The 17,095-nt window shown below is 40.9% G+C and overlaps 1 protein-coding gene across 1 annotated transcript in view; it reads left to right on the top strand.

Moving 5' to 3' along the window:
• The first annotated feature begins 7,691 nt into the window (after nucleotides 1–7,691).
• The window catches only part of LOC137268757 (collagen alpha-2(I) chain-like), a 46,125-nt gene continuing 36,721 nt past the window's right edge, over nucleotides 7,692–17,095 (top strand). Inside the window, exon 1 of the mRNA XM_067803337.1 lies at nucleotides 7,692–7,904. The gene's annotated coding sequence lies outside the window, so the exon portion shown is untranslated. The remainder of the gene's footprint in view (nucleotides 7,905–17,095) is intronic.

The raw sequence follows: 17,095 nt of genomic DNA, 5'->3' as shown, positions 1-17,095 counted from the left end.
TTGCTTGTATCTTTCATTGTTTCACTAACCACATTCATCCTGTTCATTTTCAGAGGCTAAGTGTGATTAGAGCTGTTACAGATTGGCTTTTTCAGTACAGAATCTGAAAAGAGATTTTGTCAAGCACCTGTTGGTCTCCTTGTAATGTAAGTGTTCTCCCAAGTAGTGAAAAATTTGTTTCCACAATGCTAGTTTGTCATGTTCTGTATATTCACCACTGAAGTCTTGTGTTAATTTCTTCATGCACACCCTCACGTGACAGGGAGGGTGTTGTTCTGAATTTGCAACAAAATATATGTGCAAACATCGTTTTAACACTTTATTGAGCATTTGTTATGGCAGTAGATTTAGGCTTAAAAACGCTTTCCTCTATGCATAATGTTCTTGCCATTCAGTCCCAGAGTTTATGTTGATTTATTCAGTTTTTCATTATATTCCAGGGTACCAAAGGTAGTGTGAAGTTTACTGATGGTCTTTCAGAATGGCAGTATATGCTATAAAGTTATATAAAGTACATCCGCTTGTTACTGAACTGTTCAAATTGGCATTATTTCTGCATTCTCCTGTTCTGTTTTCTGGGTAGTCCTGATCAGTTGCATGAAATAATATTTTGTTGTCCACACTTAAGATTGCAAATGGTGGAATAATGTCATTGTGTTCTTTCCAATATTTAAAATCTTGATATACGGTAGGTAGAGGAAGTAAATGTGGAATTATGTTGCATTTACCAATATTCCAACAATGCGAGTGATGACATCAGAAATGGGCTTCACACATTGTATTCATGTAGGGAATCAATTTGTGGGTTTTCTTGTTAAAGCAAACACTTTAACCACTAGGCTATCCCACTCCTTTGTTGTGTTGAGATGCTGCATGTGACTGAGCAGCTGCAGAAAGCAGTGATCATGCATTTGAATCCTGGTCATCCATAATTCTTGGTTTATCTGCACCAAAGACCTGCATTGGCTGTGGTTTTGTTCAAGCTGACATTTTGCGACACTCTTACTACCATTTACATCAGCTGCAGACCTCAGTCTCATTTGTGTAGGGTCAGTGGAATTTCTATTTCAGCTTTATGCAGATATGACTGTTATGTTGTTTGACGCTGCACTCCGCAATTTTCCAACTATATGGGAGGCAGTCTGTAAATAATCATGTCATGATCAGACATTTGAGTGATCAAATGCATGAGCATTGATCTACGCAGTTCGGATACAATGACGTTTCAACCAAATCAGTAATTTACATACATCACATCCTTTCATTTGTTGTGAGCAAAGCTCAATTCGTATTGTATTCATAGTTTGCATACATCAAATAAAAGTATAGTAAAAAAAAATATATAGTCGTTACTTTTTCTATGTGTGACAAAACGAATTCCAATGATCACACTTTGGTCTGGATGGTTGGAGTGAATGAGTGAGTTCAGTTTTACACCACACTCAGCAATATTCTAGCTTTGTGGCAGCGGTCTGTAAATAATCGAGTCTGGACATGACAATACAGTTACCAACAACATGAGCATCGATCTACACAACAGGGAACCGATGACGTGTCAACCAAGTCAGCGAGTCTGACCACCCGATCCTGTTAGTCACCTCTTATGACAAGCATAGTTGCCTTTTATGGCAAGCATGGGTTGCTGAAGGCCTATTCTGCCCTGGGACCTTCAGGGGTCTTGATGGTTGGAACTGTCATGAAAGTGTCCCTTTGTCTACAGGACCAGTGTTTAAGGGGACCTCCAGTTCCTCAATACTGCTTCTCAGATAAACCTAACTGGGGACAGACTCTCAGGAACCTCTGTTCAGTTCGAGGTGACTTTCTGACTTACTGCCAACAGCATACGCTGGACGATTCAAACGTGCAGTGAGTGAGTTTAGTTGTATGCTGCACTCAGCAATAATCCAGCTATATGACGGCAGGCTGTAAATAACCGAGTCTGGACCAGACAATCCAGTGATCAACAACATGTCCATGGATGTGCGCAATTGGGAACTGAGACAGGCATTAAGAAATTGCAGTACCATAGTAAGAAGGAAATAATGTACTTTGATGGACACCTTTATTAGAAGGAGTGAGGTTTGGGCTTATGATGTAGTTTGGTTATCAAGATATTCAAATACAGGGATTGTGTGACAGGCATATACTAGGTGTGTCAAACTGTCTGATGTCCGGAAGTAAAGGAATTGACCTTAAAGTAATCATTTCATGTTTTATTGAACATCTGTAAGTACCTACATAGGTCCCTTTATCAGCACTTGACTATATCATTTTACATGTATGTGATGGTGTTGATACAGTGAAACACAAATTTTGTGATGGTCGAATGTTTTGCAAAACATTAAGAGTCTTGATCAGTGCTTGAATCTATTGAGTGAGTGAGTGAGTGAGTTTAGTTTTACGTCACACTTAGCAATTATGGCGACGGTCTGTAAATAATCGAGTCTGGACCAGACAATCCAGTGATCAACAACATGAGCATCGACCTACGCAACTGGGAACCGATGACATGTGTCAACCAACTCAGCTAGTCTGACCACCCGATCCCGTTAGTCGCCTCTTACGACAAGCATAGTCACCTTGTATGGCAAGCATGGGTTGGTGAAGGCCTATTCTACCGTGGGACCTTCACGGGTCTTGAATCTATTGAAATGCTATTGAAATGGTATTTTCAGTAACTATTTACTCGCTGTTGAGATTGTTGTAGCATGCTGCATGTGCATCACCTGGCTGCAATCATAGGGAAGATAACATTTGGAATTGTTAGGGTACAAATCTTTTCGAGAAAGTTCAAAAGGTATGTTCGAAGTTCCACATTTGCAATTCGGTAAGCTGACTGGTCAGTCTCAAAAGTTACCTGATGCAACCTCTTACTAGGGTTTGCTAGACGCAGTAGAGGAGTGCTTAATGTTAGGAATAATACTGAAACTAATAGACTGTAAAAACCAGCACAAACATTGCTTCAGAAAAATGTTGCTTTATCTTTTTTAGGTAATATCTTATTTTTTATTGTGCCTCATTCAACATATGCTGTGCATGTTATATACAATGGTATATGGGGTTACATAAGACATATGTTCTTCATAGTCACCATATCCATAATAGCAGGCTACATACAGTGTTATGTCTGATATATCATAAAATAACAAGCTACGCATCTTAACATCAGATGAGTGATGTTGTACATGACATCATGTACACCATTATAAGTTGTTCACTGGTCATGAGGGGTCCATGGTACCTCATGTACCCTTGAGGTTTGTTTATGTTCCCCGAGCCTGCAGTATGATATGAAATCATGATATGACATTCATGTGTGAGGTAAGATAAACCATATTGTCTATATCCACCTATATCTGAAGCACGGAAATTACTGATGCAGGCTTAGGGAACATGAACAAACCTCAAGTGTACATGAGCCCATGGACCCAACCTGACCAGTGAACAACTTTTAATGTCTGTATCTCCATATTTGACCTATCTTATTGCATATTGCATCACATCTGACCTGTCATGTTCTATATATTATAAAGCATCACAGCCAGCATATGTTATATATTGCAAATACATCTGACACATTATGTTGTTAATAGTGCCACCTGTAACAGCACAAACATCCCTGGTCCAGTCACTTCAGAAAAGAGTTCCCCTTGACTTCAGCTTACCAAAACAAATGATAACCTGTGAGACACTTTATTTTTCAGCTCCCGCGCATGCCTATTTGCATGTTTAGTGGAGAATGAGACTGAAGTGCTCCGAGTCATGTTGTGGTCAAGTTAGATTCATTGTTAAAATTAGATGGAAATGCCACGAGCTTGTCACAGAAAGACAATAAGAGGAAATGTACTGGGGTTACTATTTATCACAAAACAAGTACTGCACGTGAAAATGTAGATCTATGATTAAGCAGTTATCGATTGTTTTACTGATTGATTTAACAAGACGATGCATATAAGGAGACTGGTCATATTCTCGACGTTGGGCAACCCCAATAGTCCGATCCAGTCTGTCAATCAAAGCTGGCGCATGCGTCAATTTCGGCCAATCAGCAGGCCGGGCTCGCATTGTGGATTTGTCAGACTTATTTCCAGGGTCAAACCAAGCCTCCAAAGTGATGAGCTTCGAATTATGCCGTTCACACTCGCAATATCTATTATACATTGCTGCGATTTGATGAGTACCTTCAACAAACCTTTTCGGTGAAGACAAAAAAACCTGAGATTGATCAAGGAATGCGATAGGCCTCACGATCAGTTAATTGTCGGCACCATCGTTCTGGAAACCTACGTCTGCAGAAGAGTGTCACAAGTCATGCCCCTGGAGGTTGTTTACATCTGAACCTCCAGGGGCATGACTTGTGACACTCTTCTGCAGTGACAGTCTTTTTCTAAAAAAATAAGCTATAGCCCCAACAACACCATATACCTAAACGCATTCAACAAGGGTGGTCAAAGATGGATAAGTATAAAAACATAGTAGTAGGAACTAAAAACAAAACTCACCGAGACGGGTGCTTCTTCGAGCGACGCCATGTTTTGCTGCGTGAGTTTCCGTTCGCGACCAACAAATCACAGATGTGAGCCGAAAAATCTCCGAAGACGGCCGAGTGTGTTTCAAGTATTACCGACATTGCTTCCGATATGGCCGATGTGTTTCAGTTATTACCGCTAAATTGCCGATATGGCTGCAATTGTTTCGCAAGTGGGCTGCGTTTGTTTACATTTGAGATGCAATTCCTTCAAATTTGCTGTAATTCCTTCAATTACTAAGGGGGGCCTGGTCTGCTCGAAGTTGAGAATTTGCATGAATTTCCACACTTTCGCACATGTGCAAAACCATTACCAATTAGATGACAACAGCTAGCAGTTTAAGGATTCGCAAGTGTCATAAACACGGATGTTTTTTGTAGCTACAAAATTGTTTTAGCTTATCGTTTTAGTCAATACTGGGCATTGGTTTGGTTAGACAATAAAGCTGAAACGAGACGGGCAAGAATGCCGTGACACAATGTAAACAAAACTGATAGCGATCTGATTTCGATTAGGGACGAGCAGCATGGCAAAACTTGTTACATTAAAAAACAATGTGATAATATGTTTGCCTTCAATCTTAGATATTCTTAAATTTGTGACACATTTTATGATGTCAAGTTTCAAAAGCACAATCTGAAGGGCTACTGTGCAGTACACTATCTGTTAAAAGTGCAAACTATTTGAAGAGTAATATTTTTTATTCAAAGGAACAGTGTAAGCAGACGTTTATCACGCAATATCCAAAATATGAAAAGCATTTCAAATGAGTGTCTACAAAACACTGCCTTAAATATTTCGGAATTTCCATAAAGAGATGTGGATCGAGACAAAAACTATGCGAGAAGAATAGTCTAGTGACTTTCTGGAATATTGGAGGGAATTAAACCAAATCGTATTTCTTAACTAAGAGAATATTATTTGTTTCTAATTTTTGTTACAATATATTTTTTTCATGTAGGAGTGGTACATTGGTACACTTTAGGAATAATACAGTCAGTAAAACTGTCATTTTAATTACCTCAATGGAAATGATAGCAAGATATCTTTTAAGAATCTTGCATCCTTTAGTAAACCTAGAAAGGTAATAAAATAAATAGTAATATAGTCAATTATAATTATACCTAACTGAGTGACATATTCTAGTCATGTGGTTTGAAAGCAGAATCAGGGATACTTAGACAAGACTACAGACAGACATGTCATGGCAGAGCAGTAACTTGGCACTAGTTTCTTGGCTCCTTAGTAACTTAGTTTCTGCTTTAAGATGTTTTTTTAAAAAATAATATATTTGCTAATATGATTAGTCTGAAAGTGATTACTCGTATTGTCACTCATATAAAAGTTACTTCAACATCCAGAGAGTTTGAAACTATTCATGTATATTGAAACACACATTTAACACAGATTTGATGTGATGCTTTTTAGAAATCACCAGCTTTTGAGGAGGTTACCAATGTTTTATGACTGAGCCAAAATGGCGTTTATCCAGATGGACAAATTGTTCAAGGTGTGTTGATGAATGGTTATTTGGAAAATTAGCTTCATTTTAAATTGCACACTTCTTTGCAGGATGTGAATGCTTTAGGGTGTTTTCCTAAGTTTTGTTATGACTTTTACTACTTTTTCAAACAACTTTAATATGTTTTGATGACATTAGTAAGTATTCCAGAAAAGGAAATAGATCATTAACTGTTTTGGTAACTGTGGATCCTCTGTTCAGGGATTATTTTATTTCTGAAAGATGGGTCAGTGTACAGGTGCAGAGTGTATCTTGGATGTTCAGTGTTATGGTGGTGTTATGTACCTGAACATAAATGCTAGCAGTTTATGGAGTCCAGTATTGTGAAAGTTCGTAAATTAGGATTCCACAACAAAGTACACACAGAAAAATAAATTGAATAGGATGATTAAAACAATATATTTCCATATATTAAGTGTCATTTTAGATTTGAAGAGGGAAATTTTATTGAGATTTACTGAAGATTAGCTGCTGAATATTTGCTTCTGAGTATGTTTCTACTAGTATGGAGATTTATTTTTCTGGTTTGTTACTCAAAGGTATAAACCCTTGATTTCACATAAGTGATTGAACTAAATTTGAACATCGGATAAGAGATCGAACTGAAGGGGTGCCAGTCAAATCGCCCCAGCGACAAAACGCCCCAGCAAATTTGGTCAAATCGCCCCAGATATTTGGTCAAATCGCCCCAGGTGGGTAGTCAAAACGCCCCAGTTTATTCAAAATGGTCTGATATATGCCATAAATGCATGGTTTTGTCAACTTCCATACTATATTCTTCACATAATATTATGTGTTATATTATTAGTAATATCCCATGCCTAGGTAACACCGTAATACCAATTATTTGGTAAAGAATTACAATCTGTATGAAACTTCCATGTTACAGCCTTCACATAATACTATGTAGTTATGTTTCTGATAAATATTTAACTAGTAACTAGTTTTGACTACCCCCCTGGGGCGGTTTGACCAAACCTGGGGCGATTTGACCAAATATCTGGGGCGATTTGACCAAATTTGCTGGGGCGTTTTGTCACTGGGGCGATTTGACTGGCACCCAACTGAAGGCTCCTGGCGCAGTGTTGACAATCTATTTATAGATACCGAAACGATCTGCAACTTGAACATGTGGTTGTGAACTCGGTTATTATAGAATTACGATGGGAGTCTAGAGGTAAAAAAACAAATAACATACTTCAGTTTCACTTCCCTGTTAGTATCTTAGACGGACGTGAAATGCCAGACAGATTAATTATTTCACTAGCTAATTACTGTCTGTCTGTAATTACAGATGTATTAAAAATAAAATACGTAAAACTTTCCCCTTTAAATATCATTCACAAACGACGGATACCAAAATACCACAAAGAGAATTCGTTTGTGAATAATATCATGAATATTTAAAGGGGAAAGTCACAGATCTACGTACGTTTCGCCGGAGGTGTCGCCATTGTCAGAGGTTGTCCCCCCAACGTCAAAAAACGAAGTGGGCGGGGCTTATTGGCCCGGACTGGATCGGTCTACTCGGGTCATTCCGGAAAGCCGGTTACGGAAAGAGGCGAGTAGTTACGAATGAGTTTGCATGATTACGGGGCAAATTGGAAAACCCCAATCTAAAAGTAGACATGATCGCGTTCGGCATAATCACTAATATGTACCATGCATGTGAAATATATGAATACACTATGTATACTGAGTTCACACCACGGACAACAACGAAAGTATGAACACAACATTAACCTGAACATCGTTCTTGTACATTGTTAAATGTTACGTCATTGCTATAAAAAGAAGCAAGGTGCGGCATAGTGCGAAGACATTTGCCAGCTTCCACCGGTCGCATTTGTTTGGTGAGTAGACCTACCTCAAATTTTATATCAGATGATTGCACTTCTTGAAGCAAATGTGTACTTTCAGAAGTCACTCAACAATACCTGTTGTAGTGTTCTTGGTAGCGAGGTGAGTGTATGTCGCAAATGAATATATATAAATATATAGATTCTATGCTACGCGGTCTTCTGTGAGACGCCAATTTTGTGGCAGCATGAGATGCGCGTGGGTTGCCGGTTACTAGCATCTAACTCATTTGTCTTGGCCACCCCGGGAGTTTATATCTGGTTTATATCTGGGAATATACGGTCTCCCTGGGACTAGAAACTGGACAGAACGCAGTTTACACAGCGAATGAAGCTTGACCGCTGCTTGAAGAGCAATGATATCGCTCTATAGCGCTCCCGCTGCCTCACTATATCGCCGTTTGCCAGACTTTTAGTGGCACGTCGTCAGAGGCAAACAACACGGCCAAAGTGGGATCCAGGAGCTTTCAGGGGTGGTTGAAAGTGTCCACTGGGTACTTACCAACTTCTGAAACATATTTTAAATACATGTAGTGTGTTCATTTTAATTACCAGTATATGCACAGTTGGATAGCCATTACTGGGTTTGTCGTGTTAAGTGTTAGTGTTACCAGTCACTAGAATATTGTTCCAGTCATAGATAGAAGCACAACCCCACTGACATATTAAATAATATTGTGTAATTATATTGTTGGTAACTGATGGAATTTGGTTTGAGAAAGAAGACTGGTTAAAAAGTCCTCATTAAACAGCATTATATCAGGGTGCATGTGTTTGATGTTGCAGGAAAGACCAAACTGATGTCAGGGTATCTATGTTGTACTCTATCTGTTTTTTTTTAAAATGCATGACAGGAGAATGGTTCAATAACTTTGAGGTTGTGAGTCAGTCTAGTGGTCAGAGTATTTTCATGCCACACAAAAGGCCTGGATTCAAGATTGCCTACTTGATGAACGGCTACTGTTAAAGGGGCACTGATGCAGAGCGAATAACTTTTTCTCGCAGATGGTCTAATTACGAAACCAGGCAGCAAATTGGTCAGCACCCGTTCCCTCGACCATGATGGACAAAGGGACTGGGCTCATGACCACATTAGCAGAATTTCTTCACCCTAAAAAGTGAGGAGGCCGTATGCCCATCACATGCCCTTATTTAAAAATATCCATGGTATTCCTTATCTAATTGTAACAAAATATCCCAGTAGTGTGTTTTTTTTTTCTGATGCCTGGATGGTATAGTGACTGATGTCTACATACACGTAGCAAGCCATTTGTGTCATATAAGTCCGAAAGCTTTATATTTAGATAGTTATGAGGGTTGGCCCAGCTGTCATAGCAAACATCATACGTAATTTTTGGTAGCTATGACCCTTGTTTATTATCTATGATAATAAAAAAACACACAGCTGATTTGTCTGAATTCATTTGTAAACTAATAACAACGACCTTGCCATTGGTAGAGAATTTTCTTACATAAAAAACCCTGATTATACCCATTTACCCAAGTACACAGCAAATACCTATGTGCATTTCTTATGTAACAACGAAGTTCCGTTGGTATCCTCAAAACAGTTTCAGGACAAAAGTGTTTTCAGGCTGCATGCAACACAGAGATTAGATCTTCCTTGCTGTATCTCACGTTTGATGGTATAAACCTACACGTGTTATTTGTCATCATTCACTTGATGGTCAGTTAATGAATTTATAACGCGCCAGTTTAGGTAAAGGGATACTGTGCCACATGTGAATCAACAGGACACGTAAGTACCCTTCGTTATGATTTAATTCCAACTCAAGCAGAACATGCGCTCATCCGCGCAACCCGGCCTCAGCCACCGAGAGTTGTCCAAGGGGAATAACTCTCTTGCCTCATTACACTGCCAAGCAAACCTGCATTGGCGTGACAGTCTTTTTCTTTTCCTCTTTGAGGCTTAAGTCGCATAAACTATAAAAGTAATACAGCGCGAAGTGTGTATGGCATATGATGAGCTTGTAACTATCATGATATGAACACAGAAAACATACATGAAAATTAGTACACCACCGATGATTCTCAGACCATAGTGAACAATGGGTATGACTGCGCCCCTTGAATGTCATGTGGGACAAAACACAGAAGTATAACATTCAAAAGTCCAGAACATAGTCATTAAAACGACATGGCCGTCTGTGTTCACAGGGGGGCCTTGTTCGTTGGCTGGGAACTACCTCTGATGTGTCAGAGTCACCAGAAGGCACATTTTCCTCTGATATATGAGTGAAGCCAGGTTGCTGAACACTGTTGGGCTCCTGATATCCTGGCTGTTGTATAGGTGGAGTAAGGATTTCAAGAGGAATCTGTTTGGTACAAGGTAGGTGAAGAGGTTGATCAGGTTGGTCTTCACTGTCTGATGCGTCATCAGATGTGAGTTTGTCCTGAGAAGTCTTCACACAAGATAGCACCTTGTAGCACTCTGACAGCTTAACTCTGTATGAACTGTTGCATAGCTGAGATCCTGTAAACTTGTGAATGTTGCACCATATGCCATCCTTGGCAACTACTAGATAACGAGATCTTGCACATGCATTCAAGTATTGCTTGACATCTTTGATATCTTTTTCGAGGGTCTTGTACCTCGGAGAAGATGAGCATGAGTTCGTCTAAGATCTGAGCACTCCTCCTGAAGGGAGCGCCAAGCTGGCCTGCTGGTAAAGGGAAGTCGACTAGTGCCATTCAAGACGTCAGAAATGGAGACATGTCTGACAACTGAGTCCTCGGTGCGCTCAATAAAGGAGCAAATCTGGCAAGACGGATCGATACAACCTGGTGCATTTCTGATGGGGCATTGTCCAAGCCGGCAAGGTGTTGATCTGTAGCCTGGTACCGACTGACTGTTGACAAGAAGGTGGATACACATGGACTAGCAGAAAACTCTCCTCTACATAATATCTCAAAAGCCAACACATAGGGTCTGCTGTCAGTCAGGATACATGCTTTCAGTTTAGATTGGATGATGAAAGGACTGAAGTGCATGGTGGCAACGGCAATGGACAGTGCTTCTATCTCACAGGGTAGCCAGGCAACCTGTTGCCTGCGAAGCTTGGCACTAAAGAAACCGGCTATGTGCAGTGACTGATCACAAGTAATGTACAGAGTAGCGCCAATTCCTGGCTTCCTGACAGCACCATCAGTGACTATCCATAACTGATCCTCAGGACATGGGAGAACTATTGACCTGTTTGAGGATAAGCCTTCCTGTGCCATCTTAAAAGCTGCAAGTAGCTGGTCAGTCCATAGTAACCTATCCTTTGATTGGTGTCCGGCAGCTGCATTATCAAGTGGGGCAAGAAGGGTGGAACAACCAGGTATCACATGAGACAGGACCTTGTAGGCACCAATAAACGATCGTAGTCCATGCACTGTTACTGGAGGTGGACATGAAGCCAGAGTGGAAATGCGGTGAGGGCATGCTCTGATGGAACCCTGGTGCCAGTGCCAACCTAAGATGGTAACTGATGTGGGCGAAATGACCGTCTTGTGAGGGGTCAGTCATATGTTTTTGAGCTTGAGTACCTCTAGCATGCGGCACCACTTGAACAGAAGGTCCTCAGGTGCATCACCTCCACAATAAAGATCGTCAGCAAGTTGGGCAACAGTCCCTTCTTCCAGTAGATCTCCTAACACATGGCACATAAGCTCTTCTAAAGCTGTCTCTGATCCTGGCATTCCCATGGCTGATCTAGCATACACCCTAACACCCCGAAATGGAGTTACTACGCCACAGTACTTCATGGATTCCTTGGCTAGTGGAATCTGGTAAAAGGCATTCGTTAAGTCAGTGGATATCAGATACTGGTATTTGGCGATTTGTCGGAGAGTTGAGTCCACATCCGGCATGAGTGTGGGTTGTGGCTTACTGTATCGGCCAACATCGGAGAATGCAGTCACCAGTGTGTAACCACCACTTGACTTCTTGACCAAGAAGGAGGGATTGACATATTCCACATGAATGCTGACATCCTCTGGTCAAACGAACACCCCCATGTCCTCCAGTTCATTAAACTTCTGTTGAAGCTCAGAGAGTTTGTCTCTTGAATACTGTGGAACTCTGTTGAGGAGGTTGTACCGGTCCCATGTTAATGAAGGCTTCAAATGGTCCTGATGCTCCATTATACCCCTCAATGTGTTGGTCAAAAACCTTGTCGAATTCTGTGAGAAGTGATGCAAATTGTGATCTAGTGGCCACTGGTAGGATGTTGTCTGGGTCTATACAGACTGGACCGGAGAAATTCTTTCCCTTAGTTTGAGTGGGTGCACTGGGTGTCTATTCAGATACCTCTGCAAGGTCGGTAGCAGGAACTTCTGGAATGAATACTGGACGTATCTGACAAAATTGCTCATGCTTCTTGAGTGTTTGTGGCGTATCTGTCAGATTAGGAATCCGTAGTTTGCCTGAGACACTAGAAAGGACATCTGGCTCTGGCCATGTTGGTGACACAGTAGATGCTCCAGAGTGGGTATCATGGCAAACATCTCATCTGATGAGGAATAACTGTCTGGAAAAGGTATCTCGATAAACTCCCCAGGCCATATGGTAGCAAATTTGTTCGGGGCTCTGAGCACACAGGCTCTTCTAACACTATGCTTGTCTGATGGTTTTCCTGAGCCATATGTGTAAATCGTGCCATCACCAAGTATGATCTGCCTCTTTGCAGAATGTATAGCTATATCGTTGGCCTCCATAAATGGTATTTTCTGCAAGAATATCCACATCAAGGTTCTCCACCACAAGACCATTGAAACTGAATTCCTTGTTGTCACAGCATAGAAGTATGCTTGTCTCTCCAACAACCTTAAGGGGAGATGAACCATCTGCCTGATGAGCTGACTGAGAGCTCTTTTTGATAACGGCACCAAGATATGTCGCCATGGAGAGGCGGATCAGGTTTCCGGTGGCGCCACTATCTATTATCAGACGAGCAGTCATGTGATCACAGAAGGTGCCCATGTGTGGAGATTGTCGAACCTGAACCTGAAGTGTTGAAAATCAGAGAATCTGCAGGGGGTTCTTCAGCATCCACACTGTCCAGTGTGTAACCAGGATCGATACAAGCCTCTTCTGAGTCACCAAGGATATTCACTATTTGCCTGGCCTTAAGCATGTATCTGCGATCATGATCTGGAAGGAACTTGCATTCGCTGAGAAAGTGACCATGGTCCCCATGACCAGCAGCTTTGCATAATGGACACGATTTGCTGACCTTTCGCATTGGTCGTGTAGTTGGTTTAGGAACTGAGTAATGTGAAGAGCGCTTTTGGTTTGTGGTTACTCTCATTACCTTAGCATCCTCTGCAGTGCGAATTTCATCCAGTAGTGAGTCAAGAGCCTGAGAGATTTCTGGTTTCAGTGAGGCAACAGTACGTGAGTGCAGGTCTGTACCATAATGTTGTTTAACCAACTTTGGCAGGTCAACGTGGATTAGTCTAAGCCAAGTAAGCACCACAAAGTTTTCCAATGATGGTGAGAGCTTCTCATCTTCGTCCAGTGCAGTGCCGTGGTGGGTGATACCACCGTCACGACGAAGTGAATTGTCCTCCACAAAGGCCATGAGTCTCTGATATAAATCTTCAGGTCTCTCGTTGGGCTCGAGCTTAATGTCTGTGAAATCGAGGAAAAGGCCACCAGTGGCCTGAAAACCAAAGTGAAGGCGTATGGCGTGCCTTATACAGCCTATGGACGTAGAGTTCTTGATAATAGTATTTCTCGAGATGATAGGGCAGAAATTGGCAATTTGTCCAAGCATTATTTCTAAACTGCTTACCTTTTGTTGTGCAGTTCGCCTTTGGGCTTGCTGGACATCATCACCATCGTTTGTCATGCTTCTGAGCGGAGTTGTCCGCGTCTTTTCCAGCCATGTAGCTCCGTCGATGAGAAATGGAGCAAAGTGCGCATCAAGTGATAAAGTATACAAGAGGTTTTGCACCCAACTTTCAAACAAAGTCACTGTCTCTGCCTTGGTAAGACACCACTGTTTCGGTGCCCGCTGAGCATTTGCCATAATGGAAGAGTAGTTTCATGCGTTATCCAGGCGCGCTACCGCCTGACCTGTCAACCACATTCAGTGACACACAAGTAACACAGACCAATGAGACACCTGCTTCGTTAGATGTGAGTCGTATCTTGCTGCCACCACGCCAGTTTAGGTAAAGGGATACTGTACCACTTGTGAATCAACAGGACACGTAAGTACCCTTCGTTATGATTTCAAATTCCAACTCAAGCAGAACATGCGCTCGTCCGCGCAACCCGGCCTCAGCCACCGAGAGTTGTCCAAGGGGAATAACTCTCTTGCCTCATTACACTGCCAAGCAAACCTTCATTGGCGACGGGTATAAATAGTGGTAACACCACTAAAATTACTTGACATATGTTCCCATTTGGCATTTCTCCTGTCTGGAGTAAATACTCAACATGATAAATTAAGGTCTGTAGTGGCAAATGTATTGTATGTTATGTAACATGTGCATGTAAGTGATGCAAGAGAGTTTATCAGCTGAGTTACAAAAACAAACACTGATCAAAGGATTAACCTATAACACACTGATTGATTAATTACTTCCACAGTGGATTTGTCAAAAAGGCAGTGTTTATGAGATTTTAGATTTTCGCAATCTATACTGAATACACCCTGTCGTAAAGTATGAGTGTAAAAAGAACATCCTTCCTACAAAGAATTAACCGCCTTGATTGATTGATTGTTGCTCATTATTGGCTAACTAATGGCGGACATCCTACAGTTAGTTGCCAGGTATGCTGTCCAAGGGTGACCAGTGAGATTATGTATACACCAGTGTGAAAATTTCTCGAACGATGTGTCACAATGGCATATTAGACTGTTGAAAGACACAAGACATAGAGCAGGATTGTTCATCCTGCAATCTATACAATGTTTAGTTATTAAAATCATGTTAGAAATTCCCTGTAAGTATAAGCAGATCGTGTTGGTTTTTATTAACTTTCAAATACATACAAATGTGACAAGGAACTAATTAGGTTTACAACACAAAATATAAAGACCTACACAGACTTCATTATTTTTTTCAGTCCTAACAGGTTTTTTTTGTACATGTATATATATCACTGGCAGATGAGTTAACTTCAAGGTGTTTGATTTGATTTGATAATGTAATGCAATCCGTTCCAGATTGGCGCATGCTCCGTTTGTTTGTGGAAGATTCCCACTTTCATGGAGTTCCGGAATAAATATTTTCAATGACAAGACATGTCTGTTGTTCCGGGGCACTTTCAGAGTCCTGCTGAATATATAGCTGATGCCAAGTTAGTAGCAGGCATCACATTGGTGTCAGAAGTGACTCCGAACTGTTTGCTGTCATTCGAGCGACGAGGAAACTTGTAGAAGTGACCTAAATCGGCCTTCTGGTGAAATCGTCTGCTTCGTTGACCCAGTGAGATTGATGCCATATCGTTTGGGAATTTTACTCTCAATCTGATCGTTAATTTAGCAAAATCAATTCATAATTCACTTCATTACTGTTTGAAATCTAGATTAGTGGTATTTCTTCATTGTATTTTGAATATTGACTTCAAGTCAGTGTGCTAGCGAGCGTCACAGTGTGAATGTTGTCTGCTTCTGAAATGGCTCCATGCGTTTTGCGCTCAGTGTGTTGATTTTGCTGTTGTCCGGTTGTGTGACAGTGTGAATTGCGGTGTGTTTGCATTCATATATCACTTTGACCATTTTTGTTGTTGCTAAAATTACATAAATAATAATTGTGTGAGTGTTATGATAATTTGCTTCACTATAGGTTTGTTAGTTTTCTTATGAAATATTGCCACTATTTCTCGCAGTTTTCAAGTTACTCTTTCTCAAGTTTTTCAGTGTGTGCACAGTACCTCACTGAGTGTTATTTTCCCCAAGTTTTATTGACAATGTGTGTGTGCTTAAATGAGTAAAAAATCTCTACAAAATTTTCAAGAGAGGAATCCATTGTGCATTCCACTTGATGATTCAGCTTAAGTGCCAGTACTTCTTTCGGACAGTAAGGGACATTATCTTCGCCAAATTAATAAAGATAGTGGTTTGAATATTGAATTTATCTGTTCCTCTGGACTGAACACATGTGCGACCCTAGAATTGCTCAGACGTAAATTACCTGAAATTCTCTCGCCATGGAAAACCAGCATTTGTGTATATCTGGACCGGCACCTGTGATTTAACTTACAAAAGAAACAAGTTCATCCATCTGCACGAATCTTGGCAACGTAGCTTGGAAAGCATTTTGGGGAATTATCATGACATCAAGAACTTTGTCAGTGCACATGGCTCCATTGTAAAGGTAATCACCACGCCAAATTATTCAATCCAGAGCTACAATGCCTAGAAACACCATCAAAACCCGAAATCTTTCTTTGAAGATGACAAGGAACTTCAGAGGAGAGTATCACGACTAAATTCGGAGATTATTAATTTCAACAACACTCTTTGATGCAACACTCTCCAGCTTGAGAGTGCAAGGTGAGAAGAGGCAGGCGTAGCATAAATCTTCTCTTACTGCACCAGGACAGTGTGCATTCCGGTCCACTTTTAGCCAAAAAGTGGCTACACAGGTTGCAACTGGACATTATAGAGGACTGTTGAAGGGATCCAGAATCATTGTCTGTCTGTCTTGATCCACAGGAAATTGTAGCTTTTTAACCTCATCATGGATGATAGATGAGAAGAGAGTAATTTCTATGCAACTTCCCCTAAGGATAATTCAGAAACCTTTGCTCAACTATTGCAAGTGCAACACCAGACATTGGAAACACTCCAACAACTCAATGTTTCTGTTAATACACTTCCTATGAAAATGGGACAGACTGAGGAGAAATATTCACATTTATTTCATGAAACCCAAGGGTTGATAAAAGACTCTCTAAATCAGTCTGCTCCCTGAAGTTCCTACTTCGCATCAACTCCAAAACCTGAGGAGACAAATGTACCAAATTATTTTGGTCCAGAAATGGATGTTATTAATAGTTGGAATTCAAGGAGTTTCTCACAAAGTGAGAGTCGATTCTCATGCAAGCCTGACAAGCAAAGCTACCTCCCAAGACACACGTTGACTTCGTATGACGGCACAGATGAGTGGTGTGTTTTCTTTTTCCCATTCGACCGGGCTGCAGCTAGGTTTGAATGGTCGGG

The sequence above is a fragment of the Haliotis asinina genome, chromosome 16 (assembly GCF_037392515.1).
Source record: "Haliotis asinina isolate JCU_RB_2024 chromosome 16, JCU_Hal_asi_v2, whole genome shotgun sequence".
In the NCBI taxonomy this organism is placed as follows: Eukaryota; Metazoa; Mollusca; class Gastropoda; order Lepetellida; family Haliotidae; genus Haliotis; species Haliotis asinina.
This window is presented reverse-complemented; position numbering and strand designations above follow the sequence as displayed.